This window comes from Phyllostomus hastatus, unplaced genomic scaffold, assembly GCF_019186645.2.
Source record: "Phyllostomus hastatus isolate PE091 unplaced genomic scaffold, TTU_PhHast_1.1 phas_contig_58, whole genome shotgun sequence".
Lineage (NCBI taxonomy): Eukaryota > Metazoa > Chordata > Mammalia > Chiroptera > Phyllostomidae > Phyllostomus > Phyllostomus hastatus.
Genome location: NW_025333916.1, coordinates 31500369 through 31516497, shown reverse-complemented (window position 1 = coordinate 31516497; position 16129 = coordinate 31500369). Strand labels below are relative to the sequence as shown.

The 16129-nt window shown below is 35.8% G+C and overlaps 1 protein-coding gene across 4 annotated transcripts in view; it reads right to left on the bottom strand.

Annotated features, from left to right (window-relative positions):
• PDE4D (phosphodiesterase 4D) overlaps positions 1–16129 on the bottom strand; it is a 1296708-nt gene that overhangs the window by 619209 nt on the left and 661370 nt on the right. The gene's annotated exons all lie outside the window — the stretch shown is intronic.

Below are 16129 nucleotides of genomic sequence, written 5' to 3'. Positions count from 1 at the left end.
ATACATTAAATATGCCTGGTTATGATTCATCAGTTATCCCCTTTGAAATTATTGACGAGACTAGGAAAGATCCTTAATGAGAAATAATTTTATATATTGAAAATTAAGCTCCTTATTGCCTAGAACATTGCTAGGCATTTGACTGGAATCTAATTGAGTTCATGTACTTCTGTGTACTCAAAACTCTTGCTTTTAAAAGTACATAGTAGCAACAAAACAAACAAGCCACTGTGGAAAACAGTATGGAATTTCCTCAGAAAACTAAAAATGGAACTGCCTTTTGCCCCAGCAATACCACTGCTGATATTATACCCTAAGAACCCTAAAACACCAATTCAAAAGAACCTATGCACCCCAATGTTCATAGCAGTGCAATTCACAATAGCCAAGTGCTGGAAGCAACCTAAGTTCCCATCTGTAAATGAATGGATCAAAAAACTGTGGTACATTTACACAATGGAACACTACACAGCAGAAAGAAAGAAGGAGCTCCTACCCCTCGTGACAGCATGGATGGATCTGGAGAGCATTATGCTAAGTGAAATAAGCCAGGTGGTGAAAGACAAATACCATATGATCTCACCTTTAAGTGGAACCTAATCAATAAAACAAACAAGCAGGCAAAATAGAACCAGAAACATGGAAATAAAGAACAAACTGACAGTAACCAGAGGGGAGGTGGGAGAGGATAATGGGGAGGAAGTAAGGGAAAGGTCATCAAGAAACATGTAAAAAGGACACATGGACAAAGCCAAAGGGGGGTAGGATCGAGGGTGGGAAGTGGGGATGGCTGGGGTGGGTGGGAGGGATAGAGAGAAAATGGAAATAACTGTACTTAAACAACAATAAAAAAGAGGAATATGAAAATGAAATGAAATGAAATAAAATAAAATAAAGCTTTTCTCAGGGGGAAAATAAATAAATGATCTAATGTGTAGTTTAAAAAAAAAAGCACATAGTAGTAACCCAATACACACACATGGAATGAACATGCTTTACTGCTTCCTTAAGCTTCTGGAAGTTTAAGAAATGAACGGGAATGCCATTTTTATTTTTCATGATTGCTACATTGTCATATATCCATAGCTCAGATTCTTTTAAAAACTAATAATCTTTATAATATGCTTTTCAAGTTGATCAGAATATGACTCAACACTGTGCCAGGTACAGATGGCACTGAGGTCACATTAAAGCCAAAGCAAATTTCCATCCCACAAATCAAGGTCAAGTTGAATGGGAGAATAGGAGAGGAGGAGCTACATATTTATCTTTAATGTTCTCAGATGATACAGAGGATACATTAACAAACAAACATACAGGAGTTTCCTAGGGCAGTCAAATTCCAGAATTTAAGCTGGGGAGTAATAATAAAACACAGAGTTAGGCCTCCTGGGTCCTCTGGTTTTTCCACTACCAGTAGTGTGAAAGGGGACAAATTCCTTAAATAGCTAAATATGGTTTCTTACCCTTACAAGAAAAGGAAATACCCCATAGAATCTTGTGAAGATTAAAAGATATAGTGCATAGAAATCATTTAACACAAAGCCAAGCACAGAGTAAATGCTCCAAATATATAACTTTTGAATTATTCCTAGGAGATTTTTTTATTAATTTGGATAAATATAGATATGGGAATCCCATAGAAAGGGAAATAGAAGTTGTGACATGTGAAACTTATTTACATATTAATAGGTATGGGAAAAAAGGTATGAATGCATTGCCCTTTGCAGGAAGGACATGAGTCTACTTGGGCAATATACTTCATGCTTGAATCAAAAAAGACATCCTGTTACCAAAATACCCATATGAGTTTTCACAGTGGAAAATATTTGAACACTTCCTTTAGAGACGCATTTTGAGGCCCACCTAGTAACTGGTTCAAGAGAATATTTTATGCATTTGACATGTGCTGTTAGAGAAAACAGAAGCTACTGATTAACTTTTCTCCTTGCAGTTAGTTCTATTAAATAATTGTATACAGAGAAGGGAGAGAGAAGAGAGAGTATTCTATCAATTGCTTTTAGATTATTTTCTTTTCCTTGTATAGCAGAAAATCATGGGCTTAAGGGAACCAATCTGGCTGTGCTTTTCAAACTCCTTTTATTCCTTACACATGCAAAAGGAATAATCATGGGATGGAGGTAACAGGAGGCATTTAGTTATCTTGAGTCTTCTAAGACTCAACCGAAGACTGTTCCAGAGTAGGGTGTAGGCTGAGGTTCTCAGCTAATTAACCATCAGAAGCCCAGAGGCCCCAGGCTAAGTGGACAATCCCCTAAGTATGGACGTTCCAATATCCAAAGAGCCAAAACATCACTGGCTACTTCGGGATCATTCAGACATGGAATCCAATCTCAAGAGTATAAAATCTCAGCACTACTTCATTAAGACTGCAAATTATTAAGGAATAATTGAGGAGAGAGGATTTAAACAAGGCTGGAAGTTGAATGGGTATTGTTAGAAAGTAAATGTTTTTTATTTGAATTTAGTTATACATAATTTTAAATGGAAATTATGAAGTCATTATGCCAGTAAATGCTCTCTTTGGCTTGGGGGCAGATGTCCTCCATTGGGATCCTCTCTCCCTTGCAGTGGCTGTGCGTGTTCCACCAGCCGGTTACACAGCAAAGTGCCAGGTACAATGCAACGTTTCTCCAGTTAGGGAGAATTTCATCTAAAAGCCAAGTATTGCTAGAAACAACTGCACAAACACAGACACATTTCTGGAAGTTTAGTGCACTTGAGGTTTTGTTTTTGTTTTTGCTGAAGTGCAATAAAAAGATATAATAAAATTATAATAAAATACCCTCTGTGATGTAGAATTTTAAAAATCTAAGTCAAACTTTCATCAAACCTTGGTTCTGCTTCTTGTTAATTTTGTCACATTGGGCAAGTGCCTTCACATTTTTGAGCCTTGTTTCTTTGTCCATAAAACTGGAGATAACAGCTGTCATGAAATATCTGAATGGTACATTGAGACTCTACCTCTGGCTACCTTGCCAAGATTCTTTCCCAACATCTAGGATTTCCCTTCTCTTCTGCTTTGCCTGGGAGAATAAATACCCACTTACACATCACCTCTTCAGGCAAGGCTGCTTAGCCTGACCTTTTTTGTTAATACCAGATCTCACACAGCCTTTAGTTTTTGCATCCACCACACTGTTCAACAATCAATCACTTGTTTCCTGAATTGTGCTTGCTCCTGGAATGGAAGGACTGGTCCACACGGTGGTGCATTTCCATATCTGCCTGTGCACTGGGCCCACCACATGTGCATACTGTAGATGCTCAGTGAAGGTGTGTCGTGTGTGTGTGTGTGTGTGTGTGTGTGTAGGTATATATACATGTATACATATATATATATATTTTAAGTAACAGCAAAATTCCTTGAAATGTTAAAAAACAAAAGTAAGCAAAAGAGTAAGAAGGCTTTCTGGAGAAGTTACATTTATTGCCCAAAAAAGGACATATATCACTTCGGAGAAAGTGTGAAGCTCTTCTACTCAGCTTGCGACTAGGACTATTATAATCAGTGGGATACACTGCATATAAAAACGATTTACAGCTCTGGTTCTCTGCAAATGTTCACAGTCGATCTAATTCTAAGTGGTACTTGAAAGAGAAGTTAGCATTTAAATCTTAAGTGTTCAGTTTAAATCATTAAGAGTTATACTGCATTGCTTTCTATTGGGATCTTTTTGACTTGGAAAACATAAACATGAAGATTAGCTGTTTTTTCACATACATAACAGGTCAGGTACCTAAAAGGCTGCTTTACTTGGAAGCAGAAAGACTTTGATTTCAGTCTTCTTCCAACCCATTATGTGGCCCTGGAGAACCTAGTAAACTTTTTAGAATTTCAGTTTACCTGTGAGATGGTTAAAAAGACCATCCTGAGGGCTGCTGCAAGGAGTGATTGAAATACTTCACCGAAAAGCATCTGGCACCGTGTCTGCCATTTCTTTTTTCCCACACACACCTGTTCTCCAACGTATACATTTTTTCTAAAATTAATGCTTTCTCAACCAATGTTTTATAAATTAAATGCTATCAAATGTTAAATGTCTATTGGGAAAGTAATATTTTTCCAATACTTTGATTTTTAAAGTTATTTTCTGGCATTAAATGACATATGAACATATTAATTATATAAAGTATTTTTCCAATTTTTATATGAACTATACCTTGGAACTATCTTACCATAAGTACATAACCTACACATGTACTAACATAGCATTATTTTAGTTATAAATTTAATGTTGATATAACTTAAGCTAAAGGAATAAAACCTTATGAAAAATAATATGACTTTTCAACAATATGAAGATACAAGTCTGTTTTTCATAAACATACACACTGCACACATATATGCAAATATATTTAATTATAAATAATTTACATCACTCTATAATGTCAACTCATTAATCAAGTAATTCAATAGATTTATTGTGTCTGCCATGTGCCAGGAAATGAGCTAAGAAATAATAAATAAAGATGAACAAAACACATCCTTATCCTTATAGAACCTATCACTCAATGAGAGAGAAACGCAAGACATAGGGAGAGTAATGAGGTGTGATAATGTCACAAAAAAGAACTCAATATGTAGCTAAACACAATATGGAAAGCAATTCTAACAAGTTAAATTTTTTTTCCAAAAACCATCTTTGCTGACTTTACCTAGTTTAATCCAAAAGCTGTGCCCTGATATTTTTACTTAGGGAGACTGATTTAGGGAGCATCTGAGGCAGACCAAAGTTTTCTACCTTAAGGTCAAATACATCAACAATGTTAGAAGTGAGAATGAAACGTGATTCGCAAGGCTTAGCTTCTATCAGTTTAAATGGAAGTAGACAGTTGGTTCAGCATATGTTGATTTCCTAAAATTGGAAATAGACTTTCCCAGCAGTATGTCTCAGGGGAAATAAAATGTGTGGGCTGGTTTATTCACTTATATTAAAAGAAGGTTTCTAGCTGATGTTTGATAACATACCTGAAGAAAAAAGAAGACTCTAATGAGACCACTACAATTAGTTTTTGTTCGGGAGCAGATTCTTGGCTTTACCCAGGTCTGAGAACTTCTTTCAAATTAGTGGTTAGAACATAAACAAATACGCACAAAGGCAAAGACTTCAAGATGGAACCCTTGGAATAGGATTCTGAGAAGGCACAGTGCAGGTTTTAAGGAGCAACAGTGTATTCAGAGTCCTGGCTCTGATGCCTGCTACTTGAGGTTGAATAGATTTCTTAACCTCTCAGAGGCTCATTTACTAAATAGTAGCATGGAACTAAATATGACCTATTCAGAGAGTTGCTTGAGAATTCAGGAGAATAATGAATGCCATGTGTCTGTCCTGTAGTTCGCTCTCAACACTTGGCAGATAATAATAATAATTACAACAACAACAACAACACAGTGGAAAGATGAGAAAGAACAGCAATTTAAAATACTACCATTAGCTCTGCTGAAATAGAATCTTACATTTTCTTCCTTTAACTTTCTCTTCACACGTGTGAGCTAATAACAATAGCATCTGCACTAGGTATTGAGTCACTATGGACTGGCACTACGTTTTGCAGCTCTTATTTCACTTAAGCTGTGGTCAATGACCTCATTTGATCGATGAGGAACTCAAGGCATAGACATAGTCAGTGCCTTGTCCAAGATCACATGGTTTGGAAGAGGTGAAATTAGAACTTGAGCCCGGATCTAACCTGAGTCTGAAGTTCACAGAAATATGGACACAATATAAAGGAGTAATATAACTTACATGCTCTCAACCTCCTATTCTGAATGCCCCCCACCAACATAACACACAAAAAAGTATTTTGGTTGATTTAAAAGTTATTAACTCAAATTTTGTTAGGGCATTTCCCTCAGAAAGCCCTAACAAATAAACTTTCTACTCTAACCTTTCTTCTTCCTTTTATTCCAGTGCAAAGTACTCAAATGCGCTTATGAAGCATTTTACTGAACTTCTCTAGGGATGGACAGGCTGGTTTTTCTCTATGCGGTAGGCAGCACGGGTTAACCCCTGGCTCTTGGTGTCGCTGTGTAGCTGCAGTCTCTGAATGGTTTGGCCCCTGGTTATTCTACACAATTAGGAATAATGTCAGATTGCTCACATTCAGAGGAAAAAAGATAATCTGTGACTAATTTGGGGCAGTTCAGTCCATACAAGTGGGTTTGAGTGTTTGTCGTCTGCACATCCTCCATAGTTGGTAAAATGCAAATAGTGATTTGCATTTAATCTTCTCCCACTCTAATTTTAATGGAACAAGAATTTAAAATGAATGAATGGATGCTTTTTATTTGATTTTAGAATCTCATTTGTTATAAGTAGACCTATTATTTTTATGAAAAATGTGAAAATCATAAAAATACTTCACATTTCTAGATAAGACTATCACATTTTATGTTTGTAATGTTCATTTTTATTAAATAAAACCAGATTTTATTAATGGGAAGTTATTCAGCCAATTTCCCTATGAGAATGCTATACTACTTCCACACAAAATATACTCAAGATATTTGCATTAGTTTCATAAGCAACATATTTTATCATCTCATATTTATAAAAAGACTGCTGACATGCTACCCTTAAGTGAGAGAAATAGAATGAGGAAGAGAGGAGGATTATGCTGAGCAGGTTAATCCTGGAAGCACCTTAGCCTGACACATAAGCCTTCCTAGACTGGGTGGGTTTTTGCCAATAGACTTTGCCCTTTCATGCTGTTCATCATTGTCCACATTGAGTTTTTTAAAAATTGAAACATGGAAGAATCTGCTTTAATTTAAAGCATTTACTACAGCATCTGCTCCCAGGGTTTCTAAATTTTCACTAGTCCATACAAAAGAGAGAGAAATAAAAGCAGTTCCATGTATTTGTCATTAAGCTACATGAACCCATTTAAAAGAATTATACTACCTTCACTCTGATGTGATTTGACCACTTTTTAATATTTAAAATTTTACCTTTCATTTTATAAAATGACAAGAGTGGAGAACAGGATTTTTTTAAAAAATGAAATAACTTGGCAAACCAGAAGTAGGCAACCTAATATGTCACCACCATATTTTTAAATCAGTATTTAAAAATGCAAAGGTCTATGCCATATATGTTTACTAGCAGAGTCACTATTGCATTGACTAAGGTAATTTTCCCTCTAAGTACACATTAATCATTTTTAGTGTATCTCTCTCTCTATATCTATCTATCTATCTATCTATCTATCTATCTATCTATCTATCTATCTATGAAAAGATGGGTCTAGAAAACCCAATATCAGTCCTCATATATTTACCTCAAATTCTTCAGTGGTATGTCTAATATCTAAATCTTTTGTTCTACATAATTAAAGCTATATGATCAAAGTCAAATTATAATAATATGGACATTTAAAATTCACAAATGTAACATACTCCATTCATGGAATTTTAATACGAAAAATCCCCTGGCTGGTGTAGCTCAGTGGATTGAGTGCGGGCTGGGAACCAAAGCATCGCAGGTTTGATTCTCAGTCAGGGCACATGCCTGGGTTGCAGGCCATGACCCCCAGCAACTGCACATTGATGTTTCTCTCTCTCTCTCTCTTATCTCCCTCCCTTCCCTCTCTAAAAATAAATTTAAAAATCTTAAAAAAAAAGAAAAATCCAAAAATAGTCATTCTTCAGGATAAAGCAGCCACTAATTAATAGCATAGCATTTTATAAAGCCCTTAGAAAAATAATAAATCTGTAGAGGGAAGAAAAATATAATGAACAATCTAAGAAGAAAAAATGGCATTAAATGTTAATTAATGCATTTTCAGACCATTATCACAATGCTAATGAAATTATAGCACAACACAATAGCACAAGCCAGTTCATTATTTGAGGTTATTGTAATATAGTTCAAAATGAATATGGTAAAATCATTGACACAAAATTATTTTTATTCAAACCTATACAGGTAATAGAATATTTAGAAACCAGAAAGCACATAACTATCATTAATTAGTTGTTCTCATCACATTCTGTTTGGAAAATGTCTCTAATGCGCATGGGAAAAGGTTCTCATTGAGAAAAGAGGTGACCTCTCTCAAAAGGGAAAATGAGTCAAATTCCATTTTAATGCAAATTTTGGCCTCTATTTTTTTTTTAATTTAAAATGAACCCCCAAGTATATTGTTAGAACTATGGAAAACTGGTAGTATTTATCAAAGTAAAATTTATCAATGCCCTGTAAGCCAGCAATTCAACTCCTGGTTATATACTCAACAGAAATGTGCACATATTTTAACCAAAGAGCATTGGCTAGAAGGTTTATACCCACAGTGTTTGTATAGCCTTAAACCTATAAACTACTTAAGTGTTCATCAGTCATAGAACAAATAAATTGTAGTTTATTTTCACAACAGAACATAAATTAGTTTGTACACAAAAATGTACAAACTAATGTTGACCAAAAAAGATAGTTAATAAGCATAGTGCCTATTGCATGGTTCCAGTTATTACACAAAGGACAAAAAGGAGCCAAATTACTCTAAGCTGATGGAAGTAAGGATAGTGAGAAGTACTGTAAGGAAGAGAACACGAAGAGAGGAATGGGGAGTGGGCCTTATAATCTCTTGTTGCATGATCGGGGGTTTGGTTTCACCAGCATGAACATTCAGGTTGCTGTATTCTTAAGATACGTGTGATTTTATGCATGTAGGCTACACTATAATACAAAGTTACAAAGAAAACTGAATCTCTAAAATAAATAAATCAATTGCTAGTAGGTAAATATCTTAACAGTTTCTAATACAATAGCAATGTATAACTAAGCTAAGAAATTTGGGGAAAAATAAGATCAGAAGATTTATAAGAGATATGGCTTTTACAGTACACTGAATTTAAAAGTACCAAGCACTTTTCAGACCTTCAGCATGTTTCATAGAGGCCCTTGCTTCCTGTAACATTTTTAATTAGTAAAAGAACATGAACACTAATCCTGGAGAGATATTTGTATGTATCTTCTAAGGTTACATTAGAATAATCGATCTCATTCTATTATGGTCTGGTTTTTGGACTAAAGCTTCAACTTTGGAGAAAGCCAATGTATAAATAACATCATTTTCCTAGTCTGCTTAGCAAGTGCTCAAAATTTTGGAAGGCTTTTTACACTTCTTAAGCATTCTATAGATCTGATTAAAATATGGACTTGTCAGAAAATCAGGTTCCAGTAAAGTCATTTCTCATCTAATTTTTTAGCTATTTTGTTGTCCTAAAAGAGATTATACAGCTGACCACTCATCAAAGCCATTTGCTTCTTGTGCACATGGCAAGGTTACCTCTCCCAGCTTCCCTTGCAGTTAGGTGTGGTCACATGACAGATTTTGATCCAGACTCCTTTGTACTGTTTTTCCTTTCTGGCTGTCTGAAATGAAGATGTTCCCAAGGTCCACTGTGGGAATCATGTATGAAAGATGGCAAGCTCACCACCATTCTAGGCCCTGCATGACCAGGTGGAGGAAGACAAGACTGGGTCTCTTGTATTTGAACTATTGTATATTTTATTGCAAATATTAGTCTATTTCAAATCATTTACACTGGTGTCTCAAAAATGAATAAATTATTGATTTTTTGTGTGGTAGTAGGGAGTCCTCTGACCTGTTTACCCTGCTTATACTTCTACATCATTATCCCTGATGGAGAGGTGGCAGATTTTCATAAAAACAATGCTTTCATGACATAAGAATATGAGTAATCAGTTTGAGCAGAAGAGACTGCATCTTAAATTTATGTCATTTTTTTTTTCAGAAAGATTGGGTTAGTGGGTGGACTAGGGATAGAAAACAAAAAGGAAATTTCTTTGTGCAATAACAAGAAGATGTTTTGCAACACTCTTCTGGATTCCAGACTATTCATGACATGCCAGGTATAAATGGCATTACCTCTGATAATGGCCCGTAACCATGCACCCTGCACCCTGTACCCTTTCAGATGTGGTGGGGAATGATGGCCAGATTCTCAATGGAGGAAAAAAGGAATAGTTGCCTTGCAAGCATAAACAGAAGCAAAGTTAATGACAAGAAATTTACTTCTTCAGATGAGAGATATAGAACACTGAATGTAATGCCCTCTACAAAATAAATGTAAAATATCAACCTTAACATCTCTGGGCACAAGCATTGCCATGACAGCAATTCCTTATGCTTCATAAGACCAATTCAAAGGTCAAACATCTACAGTAGACAGTCTTTTGTACACAAGTACAGCTATAGCCCTGAAATAGAAAGCTGTCTGTGAGCCCTGGGACAGCTAAGACGAGAAATCCTGTATCCTTTCTCTCTGGGTGCTTAGGACAGTGATGACACCTAATGAACAGATTCCAGGTGGGTCCACCTAGACTTAGTGTGAACTTTGCTCTAGTACAATACTTCCCAATCCAAATGATATTGCAAACTAAGTAACATAATTTGTTCTTAGTCAGCAAACTCTAGGAATGAGCAAGCTGGGGTAGGGAGGAAAGAAGAGAAGCCGAGGAAGCAGCAGGGATGACACCCTAAGTGGCCATGGTTGGGACACTGAACTGAGGAAAAGGCAGTTAAAGAAAGGTAATCAGACACATAGACCAATGGAATGGAATAGAGAGCCCAGAAATAAACCCACACCTTTATTGGCAATATTTGACAGAGGAAGCAAGCACGTACAATGTGCGAAAGACTGTTTATTCAATAAATGGTGATGGGAAAATTGGGCAGATATGTGCAGAAAAATGAGACTAGACCACCTTCTTATACCACACACAAGAATAGATTCAAAATGGATCAAAGACTTAAATGTTAGACCCCAAACCATAAGAATCTGAGGAGAAAACATAGGCAGCCAAATTTCCAACATTGCTCATAGCAGTGTTTTATCAGATATACGTGCCCAGGCAAACTAAACAAAAAATAAATAAATGAATGGGACTACATCAAACTAAAAAGTTTTTGCACAGCAAAGAAAATAATCAACAAAATAAAAAGACAACCCACAGAGTGGGAGCACATATTTGCCAGTACATCTGATACAGGGTTAATATCCAAACCTTATAAAGAACTTACAAAACTCGACACCAAACAAACAACACAATTAAAAAATGGGCAAAGGGCCTGAATAGACATTTCTGCAAAGAGGCCATATAGATGGGCAACAGACATATGAAAAGATGCTCAATGTCACTAATCATAAGAAAAATGTAAATTAAAACCACAATGAGATACCATCTCACATCTGTCAGGACGACTATTATCAAAAAATCAGCAAATGACAATGCTGGTGAGGGTGTGAAGAAAGGGGAACCCTTTTGCACTATTGATAGGAATGCAGATTGGTGAGGCCACTGTGGAAAGTGGTTGTTGAGGTATGGAGATACCTCAAAAATTAAAAATGGATCTGCCTTTTGACCCAGTGATCTCACTTCTGGGAATATATATGAAGAAACCTAAAACACTAATTTGAAAGAACATAAGCACACCTATGTTCATTACAGCATTATTTATAATCACCAATATATGGAAGCAGCCTGAGTGTCCATCAGGAGATGAGTGGATAAAACTATGGGGCATTTACACAATGGAATACTACTCAGCCATAAAAGAAAAGAAAGTTTTACCCTTTGTGACAGTATGGATGGACCTGGAGAACATTAAGCTAAGTGAAATAAGGCAACCAGAGAAAGACAAACACCATACGATCTCACTGATATGTGGAATCTGAACAAATTGAACCAACAATCAAAACGGAGACAGACTCACAGATGGAGAGCAGGCTGACAGCTTGTGTGTGTGTGTTTGGGGGGGCGGGTAGAGGGATGTTATTGGGTGGAGGGACCGAGCAAAAAGGAAAAAGGATTCATGGACTGGGACAACAGCTTGGTGGGGAGGGGGTATGAAGGGACTAAATGGTAATGGAATAAATATACAATAAAGATTAAATTTTTTAAAAAAGATAACTTTTTGGCTATAAATGAAAGCTATTTCTGCCTCCAAATCAGGAGAATTTAGAATAGAGTTACTCATTTTAACAATATTATCTATTGGTTGAGATAGACATATTAATTTTACAGCTTTAAAAGTGAAATTACTTTGATTAGAAGCTTTTATTTTCAGACTCTACTTACATGTACACGGAATACTGGAGAGTTAAAACATTTACCACTTAAACTATCTCTGACTCTGAGATTCATTTATCATCCTACTTAAGACCACAGGGGAATTGAGAGCTGTTGTCAGGATTACCTCATTCTCCCCTTTGATTTTTGTATGAGCTATAAATAGCCAGCAAATCTGTCCACTTGGTATTTTCTGCTGCTTTCAGAGTTTGATTTTCACACTGCCTGATAAAGCAGGATCACTCTGAGTTAAAGATCAGAGAGCCTCCAGTTCAATTATTTTCATCACCTTCCCCATAGGCCTTGCACATATTATGCCAGACCTCTTGTGTATGAAAGGAAGGAGGTCTTGATAGTGCAGAAAATGAATAACTGGTTATTAATCCAAATTTAGCATTTTTTTGATATTAGATTCCTAACATAATTGTATACAGGTAATATAATCTGATTTTCTGTTTGAAAACCCTCATTTTATTTCCTTCTTTACCAATCTTGGACACTATATAGGAAAATTTATTTTTCCTAATAAGCTGATTGTCCAGTTTCATTGTTTTTCATATCTCATCAGCTAATTGTTTTTCCAATTTTGTCAAATTAGCTCTGTCTGAACTACAAGACTGGCAGGCATTGCTGAATGCATATCCAATATTCATTCGCCCCCTCATTCCCATTTACACAAGTTCAGTATCGTTCACACCAAATATACATCCACTTACAACATAGTCTCCCCAGCCTCTCGTGACGCTCGAGGCAAGTATGTGGCATTGTTCCTCTCAAGGAGGGTTCCTAGGAAGTCCTGGATCCCCTGTTATATATTCCTCCCCACTTCGTGCTCCCCTTCTATTTCCTTTCTTTACCCTGCTCAGAATGAGGACATAATGCTGGAGGAGCGGTAGTCAGTCACACCACATGTGATCATGAGGTGACACACACAGGACAGGACAGTGTGCTAAGGATGGCAGAGAAGAAACAATAAAAGGAAACTATTTCTTTGAAGATCTCACAACCAAGGTGCTAGCACTAGAGTGCTAACTCCAGGCATTCTTTTGCACAAAGGCAAGTAAACCTTTAGATGGTTAAACTGCTCTTTTCTGTTACTCATAGCTGAATGCATTCCAAACTGATAAAAAAGACTCTCTAATCATTTGTAGTAAAGACTCTCCAGCACACCTGCCATACTTGTAAAATACGAGCATTCTAATGGAGTTGGTGCCAGACTAATAATTCAAGTAACTGCCTTCTTCCTGTTATTACATTAGGACATATTAATTTAGCTTTTATTGGAGCTAATGCTTCCTTCAGTCATTTTTTTTTGCATACAACACATTTTTAAAGTAAATATACACAAACTACCTTAGAAATTGCAAAAAAGCAGTAATATTTATAAATCATCTAATTCAGTTTTTGCTTCCTTTCCTAAACTATTAATTCTTTTACTGTAAAAGACATTATAATTGAATGCTGTTCCTATTATATTTTATGCACACTGGTTGTCATGCTGATGCGCACAAAAGGTTTTATCTGGCATGAATGCATCAAGTAAATCCCAGTCCTCGCCACTGCAAATGCTGACAGACTAAATAAAATTGCTGACAATTTCCAAAATCTGTCCACATAGATCACTGATATGCAAACATTGCAAGTCGTGGTGGATAAATTAATGCTTTCGTATTTGATATGTTTTATTAATTTCACAATAACAATTACATATTATTAAGTTATATTTCTGTATTTCCTATCATTCTCTGTTAACTCATTCTATAGTGTGAATTTCAGTAAAATTCACTCTCTTCTTTCTGTGTGTGGTTTTAGCCAAGGCTTAAACGTAAATCAATCAACTAACCCATCCTTCTCTGGCATCCTTTACTGTAATCTACGCTAAAATCCTTAGGGAAAGCCATATTATTATGATTTTACCTATTGTTAAATGGCACTACCTATTTCAAAATGTCAGTGCGGGGGAGGCAGAAACAGAGACAGAGAGAGACACAGAGAGAGACTGAGAGATGGGGGAGAGAGAACAAAGAGGCAGAATTTCTCCCTTACCAAAAGAGCTTTGTTTTCATCAGGAAGTTTTCTGGATTAATTGAATTTAATTCACAAATTAACAAAACTCCACTATGAAGATCTGATTGAAGAAGGAATGGAAATCTCCTGACCTTTGGGATTTTAATCTCCTGATTAGCTTTTCCATGCTCTCCCATTCAAGCCTGGGGTAATTAGTACCCGCTTTCAGATATAGGCAAAGCAGCTAAAAGCAGAATCCTCCCTATAACTAAGATAAAGGGAAAACTGATGGTAAGTAAATAATAAAGTTGTCTTACAGAGGCCTCACTTCTAATCTCTTTTGGATGGACACAAACTAAGACCCTATTTATGTCAACTAAAGGCTTCATTGGGCAGAATTGTTTATTATGTACATATGACCTTTAAAGTCATCTCACAGCTATAATGTGAATAATATACATATGAATAATTGAGGGTTGACAGCATTTAATATTTATTAAGTGCCTTTTTATACATATTTGACTCAAGTAAATCAATTCTGTGTAGCCAATGAGGGTATCCACTTAGTGATTTATTTAGTCTCTACATGATGAGTAATGTTCTGTACGAGAGAACAAGTTAGACGCTGCACTACGGGGATTTCAAGATAAATGAGACACTGTCCTTATTTTCATGTGGTAAGGTTCTTAAGGAGGAAATAATAGTCTTTACAGAATGGAAAGGTCAACCTCACACTAGATGATAAGTAGAGGTTGAAGCAATACTTGGGTAAGGCCTCAAGGGATGGCTTTGATAGGTGGTGATACCAAGTATACAGAAGAGTCATATAAAGGGCAATGAATCCTCAGAAAGTAATAGTGTTAAAGGGAACACACACACACACACACACACACGTATATGTATATATATGGATATATATGAGAGAGAGAAAATCCTGGACAAGAAAAATTAAACTGGACTTTGAAAGAACTCATTGAGGAGTTTGGATTCCTTTGAGGGGCAGTGAGTCTCAGGTGAGAAAAGAATAAATTGATGAGATGTAGTATAATCAGTTTTAATGCCTCCCCACGGAGAACTAGAACATTTTAGAGTTAGATTTATTTCTGCTTCTCTTTATGATTGGGGGAAGAAGGGTTTTAGACTATGTTGAAACAAAGCTGAAATCTTACATAAACTTTGATCCTCTGCTAAGTATGATTTCAACTACCCTTTTACCAAGGGCCCCAACATTGAAATGTCAGATTATTTACCCCAACTATAAATTTTGTCTTTAAGGATGGAAAAGGTGCCATTATTACCACCTTATCCTACCTCTTTCTTTCCTCCTTAGTCACAGTTTTTAATTTCTTAACCATTTATGATTTATAAGTAAATATTAAGCACATAAAGTAGAAAGTACCAATTTTATCAATTTCAACAGCTAAAATCATGATTTTTAATAAGGCTGTATTAGAAACCACTTTTTGATTATTATAGAAAAAGTAAATGAGTTTTTAGCCACAGGGTTAAGGATTAAATATGTATTAATTTAAGCAGGGGATTTTTATGGATTTTCATAACCAAAGTCTAGGGAATTATACATTTTACCTGGTGAAATAATCTGAAACTCTGTTCTATTTCATGGTCTGATGGAAAAAATATTCTGCCAGGGACAGGCAGAGGCAAAGCTATAATCCTCAAATCAAATATATATGATTCTTCTTCCCAAGGCACTAGTTTCATTTAAAACATCTTTTTTTCCCTAAAACTATGCTCAAACCCTGGTTTATGGTTTAAGAAAAGAACTAGTATGAAATACAGTGTACTGTATTCAAAGAAAAAGACTCAGTGAAATAGATTCTAGACTCTATCTGATTTTAGGCTTTTCACATATGCATAGAAAATCATATACAAGTAGTAAATTATATAACTGTTCCACCTTGTTATATTTGTTTGCCTGAAGAATTTACAATACAATTAAGTTCTTTTAAGTTGAAAGTATTAACAACTGCTGTATTACT